Source organism: Nicotiana sylvestris, chromosome 5, assembly GCF_000393655.2.
Source record: "Nicotiana sylvestris chromosome 5, ASM39365v2, whole genome shotgun sequence".
Classification (NCBI taxonomy): domain Eukaryota; kingdom Viridiplantae; phylum Streptophyta; class Magnoliopsida; order Solanales; family Solanaceae; genus Nicotiana; species Nicotiana sylvestris.
The window spans coordinates 16,606,068-16,613,608 of NC_091061.1; the positions used below are offsets into that span (position 1 = coordinate 16,606,068).

Here is a 7,541-nt window from a genome sequence, read left to right on the forward strand (position 1 = left end):
CGACTATAATTATCGCTACAGAAGGTAAGCTTTTAGTGGCGACTTTTCAAAGGTCGCTCCTAATACGTTTAGCTAAATACTGATTTTTTCTTTCCCACTAAGACTGAAATTTTGGCTTGAGAGTTTTGTAGCAACTTTTATAAAGTCGCCGCTGAAGGTCTTTTGTGGCGACTAAGTTGCCTCTAACACTACTAAGCATCTTTATAAGAAAAACCACTCTTATTAAATGAAAAAAGAAGCACAGACTGATGTAAGTCTTCTTCTCCTTACTCGTCTCTCTATAAAAAAATTTCCCACTCAATTTCCTCTCTGTTCGAATCTCTCAATTTTAACTGCTCAAATCACAAATTGTGACCAATCTGATAGCAAAACAAAAGCCCTAATCAGAAATCTTGATTACATCAGGTACGTGTTCCAATCTCATGCTCAAATCCCTTTTCAGTGGTATAAACAGTTAGCGAAAATGATAATTTCAATAATTTTACAGATTTCATCTAAAATTTCTCTGGCCCAGATAAAAATCTATAGGAGTGAAAAGAAATTCATACAGTAATAGTCCGTGGTAAGAAATTCATACAGTAATAGTCCGCGGTCTTGACGGCATCTAGTCTCTCGCTATCTCTTTCTCTAGCAAAATCGAGTAGCAATTTTGTGTTATTATAAAAGTTGGGTTCTTTTCTTGGTAGCAGAAGTATGAACTTTCATAGTTTTTGGGTATTTATTTGTTTTTTATTTGTGGGTTATTGTTGTTTTGTTGTTGCATGTTGTTTTGTTAGTAGAGAAAGGCATTGGGGGTACTTGTATTGGCGGAAAGAGGAGGAATTGATTGAGAGAATATATCAATTTGGTAATTTTGTTCTTGCCATGAAGGATAAATGTGGTGTTGGAGGTGTCGAGGTTATGTTTTTAGAAGATAGAAATACTGAAGATTAGCTTATCTCCCAAAGGACCTTTACTGTTGCTAGGTAATCCAAACTATTTGTTGGCTAATTCTTCAATTGTCTAGCTTTTGCTTAACATTGCTTGTGTTAACTTTTCCTACTATAATCCAAAACAATATTATAGTGCTCCATGTTTAATCGTGCAATTCTTAGTTATCTGTAAACTAAAATAGTGGGATCTAATGTGTAGTTGGAAATAGTGTTATTATCTTCTTTTTCTTTAGATTAATTTCTATTAAGTTAGTTTCTTGCTCCGGAAGAAACTATTTAGTTATTACTGATTTCTTCGACTAGATTTATTAATTAATGGATGTTTGGTTTTGAAAATAATTAATATATCTTATGTAAAGTTGTCAACTATACGATAATTAGTCCTTCTTGGCTGTCATCTTTACAGAGTTATATGGATATAGCTTGTTCTGGGATTCACAGTACAACAAAGGACTTGCCTTCACTGTGGTGGAGAGAGATGCTATCACACGGCCTTCTACCTTCTACCTCCTGGCTCCTATAGCTCATTTAAATTCTGGACAGGTTTACCACTTAACTTGTCTTCACTCATCGTGTCTTTATGTTGTTCTCTTGTGTGCTCAGCCCCTCCTTTTGGCTGTTTTGTTGTAGACAACATCATGGATAAAGTTTGTTGGTTGTTTGAGACTTGTAACATGTTGCCAGATCAATCAAACAAATCATTAGAGGGGATATCATGTTGGGATGTATTCAAACCAACCCCTACCATGTCATTGTTTTCCTTCACCTCTTGAAGAGACAGTCCTTCCATTGGATTAGGCAAACACCCAAGAAGAACTTGCAAAGGATTCATGCTTTCCAGAATTTTAGCACAAATTGCAGTAAGATTAACAGTAGCAGGTGCAATAGAGTTCCTGGATACTTAGCACTCATCCTCAATTACCATAAGCTTCCCTTTCTTATTTTTTGAATCCTTCTCAATGTTGGCACGTATTAACTAATCCTCAACCATCAAAACATCATTAGCATTCACATTATAATGTGTAGTAGATTGTGCACCTACTTCTGATGTAATTCACTAGTTCTGCCTACATTGGCAAACACCTGCCCAGCCTTTTCCTCTTTCCCTTCTGTTACTACCTGCTCCTGTCTAGTTTTAATGTGCCCAGCAACTACAGGATTATCTGTAATCCTAACTTGAACACACTTAACACCAGGGCCGTTAGCAGCCTGCTTTTCCCACTCTAAAACCTGAGAAATCTATTTCCCAGCTGTAGATTTAGAACCAGCAATTTCAGCAGCTGGTTGATATCTCAACAGATCACCTGTAGCTTCTGATTTCTGCTTCTCTTTTGTAATGTCTGGTGTCTTTGAATGACTGACTGGTTTTTGATGTTGCCGCACATTCAAGCTGTTGCACTCTCTTTCCAGTATCATCCATGACCGGTTCACTCATCAAAACATCAAAAGAGTTAGAGGTGCTAACTTCCTTTGGTGTATTTATCTGACCTGCGTGATATGAAGCATTCCTTTTATTTGGAAATGCATTTTGTCAATGCACGACTGACCCGCCTCTCGCTTTTGTATTATGTACTGCTTCATCATATGGTCCAACATATGTTTAGTTTTCTCGTTCTCCTTTTTATTTTATCATATTTTCCCCCTTTTGTGCTCTCTAGAACAAATGCTTTAAGCTCCTATTTTGGTCATTGTACACTTAAAATCATTTGACAGTAAGTCTACGGGAATACAATCTCATTAAACACTATTTGACTATTCAAAGTTATTTCATGATGAGTCTACTCTGTCACTGGACCAATGGGTGATTTTATGTCTATGTTGCTAAAATTCTGCTGATAACGTATTATTCCAATGCTCAGGAAAGGAAAAAGGTTATTTTATACGCTTCTCATCAATAATATTGAAGAACTACTTTCATCTTACAAGCTTCTCATCAATTATTCCATGTGCATGAACTTTGTATCTAAGTCATTAGTGTTACTGATAGAGAGGGAATATTAGGACTTGGTAATCTTGGCTGTCAGATAAATCTTTTAAATTATACTAACTATTAGATTTATTGCCTAATAGTGTGCTATTTGAACAACTGGATGAAACTAATTGAACGAAACATAGTTGGCCGAAAGTTCCAAAATAGTTTCAGGAATTAATATTCCGGTTGGAAAGCTCTCTTTCTATAGTGCTCTTGGGGGTATTCGTCCTTCATTCCGATTTTATGTTAGTATTACTAGCACTGCCATGAAACTAATTGTCCGGAAGTTCCAAAATAGTTTCAGGAATTGGTATTCCGATTGGAAAGCTCTCTATTTATAGTGCTCTTGGGGTATTCGTCCCTCATTCCGATTTTATGTTAGTATTACTAGCACAACCACTTATGTATTTTCTTTTTTATTTTCATTCTTTTTGATCTTGATAGAGTTGGGATCAGTTGTGTTTATTTACTTTGGCAAAAGCTAAAAAGATGTGTGTGTTATACCAACTGATAATTGTAGTACCCGCTAATTTATTTGTGTAGTACCAGAGTTGGGATCAGTTGTGTTTATTTACTTTTCATACATTATTTGGGTTTTTGCTGAATTGAGCTAAGATTTTCTAGAATAAAGTTTATTGTTCAATCTTAAAATCAACTTCCAGATAGTATGGGCCCCGTTATTTATTTGTTTATTTCTCTTTCTTTTCTCAATTTTGGTGGAAAGTCTTGGCTCTGTTTCGAACCAGTTATAAAGTTCATTCTTTCTATTTGTGTTGTAGATTTTGATTAGCACTTTTTTTATGATCATATTTAGTAGTTTACAAATTTTGTGCATAATTAAATAAGTTGATTAACTCTTGAAGCTTTTATACAAGAACCTGGATTGAGTTCTCTTTAAATTCTCATGCTTGTGGTATTTGAGTTTGGTTGTCTAGATGTTCCACTTCGAAGCACTTGGGCAGTTTGATAGTTTCAAATTTCTGAGCTTAGTTCTCTTGGAAAACTTATTTGTAGAATTTTAATTTTCACTCCAATCAATTGTGGCTACCATTTTTTTTATTAGAATAAAATTATGAGAATTGTCAAATTGATCTCTTATTCCCCCCCCCCCCTAATAACAGGAATGAGGGCAATCACAAATGTTGCCGATAATGGAGGAATTTGAAGGCCATAAATCTTAGTTTTTATTTTTGTTATCATATGTATAAAGATACATTGACAACGAATGATGAATTATTGTGTAGTACAAATTAATTGACATTTTGGTAATGGAAGTATCTATAAAATTCAATTTGAGAATTTTTTTTGGTATTTGTTGAATAATATTGGATGCTTTTAATATTGATTGTCAAATGGTAGAAAAATACATGTATATTAATTTTATAAATTAGGGCGCCACTGAAACAATAAGATTTTGGAAAATATTGTTGAAAAAACATGTATTAGTGGCGACCAAACGTCACAAAAACGATTAGTAATTGTGGCTACCAAGATTGCCACTAAACATTAGGATATTGTGGGGATAAGAGTTGCCACTGAAGATATAAGGGTTTTAGTGGCGACTATAATCGCTACTGTAAGGCATTCTTCAGCAGCGGCTCACTTTAAATTTATATTGTGGAACCTTTTTTGTGATGTACATGCCTGACTTTAGTGGCGAGTATAGTTGCCACAAATGAGTTGTTTTTGTAGCGACCCCAAGAAGTCATCACAATAAACATTCAGTAACGTAGTTACTTGCAGCACCCTTTAAGGTCGCTACTAAAAATGTTTAGTGGCGATATCTTGTAGTGTCTGCTGAAGACCTTATATTTACGCATTATAAGCATCCTGCAGAATCAAGTTACTCTTACTCAACTCTTCCATAACTACGTGTAATCCATTACCAACCATCTTTCGAAATGTAGGCATCATTGTATTATGAATAAGATAGGGTATAGGAAATTGAGTTCTTACAATTGAGCTTTACCACACGATCTAGAGTAAGAAGTAAGAGTGACAGTTCTAAATGCGTTGTAGCCTCCTGCTTATTATAAGTGTGGTGCACAACACACCCATAAAACAAGACTCTATTAGACATGGCTTGTAGACTTCCTAGGACAGAACTGCTCTGATACCACTTTTGTCACGACCCAAACCGATGGGCCGCGACGAGCACCCGATGCCATACTCGGCCAGAGCGTACCACTCTGTAACTGTGAACTCTCGAGGGGTAACCTTTAACTTAGGCTGATGAGGCCATATTCTGAATCAGTTTAAACTATCATCTCTCTCATCTGAGGGGTAAACATACCCAAAAGCGCATATATATATATATATATATATATGTAACTGTGTAGGCTGATGAGGCCACCATGAACGTCTACTGATAGACCAAAATATACAGGACTCGTCTACAAGCCTCCAGAGATAACTAAACTGTATCATGATCGGGACATGGCCTTGACCTACCCATCAAACCTGTATATATAAAATAGTCTCCAAGGTATAGACCTAGTAACTCCGAGAAAGTGGAGCGTACCAACCAAGCTGATATTCAACTCTGTCTACTGGGAAGATTTATCCAGCTGTCTAACAGGACCTGCAGGCATGAAATGCAGCGTCCCCAGCAAAAGGGACGTTAGTACGAAATAATGTACCGAGTATGTAAGACAACATAATAACTGAAAGCTGAAACTGAACTGATAATATAATAACTAAAAGTATCTGAGAATCAAACATAATCTAAAGATATGCTTACATGCTGATGACTCAACTCTCTCAATATAGTAAGTAAAATAGTTGTCCGGCCCTATAAGGCTCGGTATTTATATAATTGCTCTGTCATAGTAGGCTCGCTCATAGGCGCTCGGCCATACTAGGATTTGTATCTCGGCCATGATGAGTTCACTCATAGGTGCTCGCCCACAGTAGGCTCGGTATATAACTTACCATCTGATCAGAGGCTTCCCAATAGGGGCCTGCCCATCGATTATAGCTCGATGGTAATGAAAATACTGTAATATTTTATATATAGGCTCTCTGCTTTCTTAACTAGAAGAAGATAATACTCAATTGAATATGATAAGGGAGAATACTGTAACTTATGAGACTAGAAAAATGTACATAAATTCAGAAATATGAATTTCTCTTTATGTCTCATTATCAAGCTTGTATAATTACAAGATCATGCCAAAATGAAGGAATGACTTAGCCTTAACATACTTGTATGATCTTTTCCTTATTACTCAACCAAGCTCAACACAACTTTTTGCATCTACGACAAGTGAAATGATATTGTCGTTAACATATAATGTCGTACGTCGTATTTGGCTAATCACACGACTTAAGAAAAATCGGGCAGCAACTCCCCTATTTTTAATAACCCCAAAGACCACTAAGGGTCATCAATAGCCTAACAACAACAACTATAACCAGCATAGTAACAACAACAATATAATCCAACATGAGTTTCTTCGATTATCTTAACAATCATATATAGCGGCAAGCTCTTTTTTTTTACTCATAAAAAATTATAAATTGAATCCCCATAAATTAGTTTACAACCTTCAGAGCATCATACTTATATTTACCATATTATTTCTAGTTTAAAACCTCCACAAAATGCCTTCCAAAACAGCCTCATACGTCTAGCACCTTAATTTTTATCGTCAATCACTTGTTTTTCATCTTTTCTTCTTCAGTCAACTTAATTAAAACCTAGGGAAGTTTAACAACAACAGCCAAAACATTATCAAATTATTTCTCATAATTTTCAGCCACCACAAACCATATTTTTAACCACAAAATAGTCCCACCAAAAAGATAATCGTATCCCATGTTCCTTCAAGTGTATCTTATGTTTTTTCACTCAAACAACACAACCAACACAAGATTAACCTTAGGAACAATGAATAAGATGTTATACATACCTTGGACAACAGCTACAACTCGAAACCTTATCTCAACTTAGCTCACAATAACCCTCAATCACACCACAACATCATAGAAGTATTCTCTTGTAGTCTTTAACACCTTTGATGAAGATTTGTGTTGATTTCTCTTGAATTTAGTTCTTGGAACCTTGTACAAGTTCTTGGAAAATTTGAGAGTGTTTTGCAGTCATTGATCTCTGGATATTTATGAAATTTAATGGATAAAGACAACTTATAAGCCCACCGCCTCAATTCTCCAAGCAGGTGGGTAAGCTGCCTGCTTGGCAGCTTGAGCAGTGCCACTTCTGAAACTTGTATCTCTCTCTACTCCGATATCATATTGAGAAATGGTTTCAGCGTTGGAAACTAGAAACATAGGGATTTAATTCCATATAAATATCTCCATGTAATTCTCAAAATATTGGGAGAAAACTTCATCGCAACTTGGCCTATAAACCTGCTAGTTTCTCCGAAGTGCGGCAACGTGACTTGGTGACCCTAGTTTAAAAATCCATATTTCTCTACCCCGATGTTGTATGAATAAATGGCTTGGACCACTGGAAATTAGGTTCCAAGACCTTCATTTTTGTATGATATATGTCCCAAAATGACACCATAAAGCGTACGAATTTAATTTCTCAAAACGTCTCGTCACAAGGAAAATCTTAACTCGATTTTCCATAAGTTAAATCCAAATTTTCCCAAACTTTATATTTTATGTCC

At 35.7% G+C, this 7,541-nt stretch overlaps 1 long non-coding RNA gene across 1 annotated transcript; it reads left to right on the forward strand.

Moving 5' to 3' along the window:
* Positions 1-238: 238 nt before the first annotated feature.
* On the forward strand, positions 239-4,215 carry LOC104239710 (uncharacterized). Its single transcript, XR_714213.2, has 3 exons — positions 239-405; positions 1,339-1,475; positions 4,026-4,215. It is a non-coding gene; the product is annotated as an uncharacterized lncRNA (long non-coding RNA).
* The last annotated feature ends 3,326 nt before the right edge of the window (positions 4,216-7,541 follow it).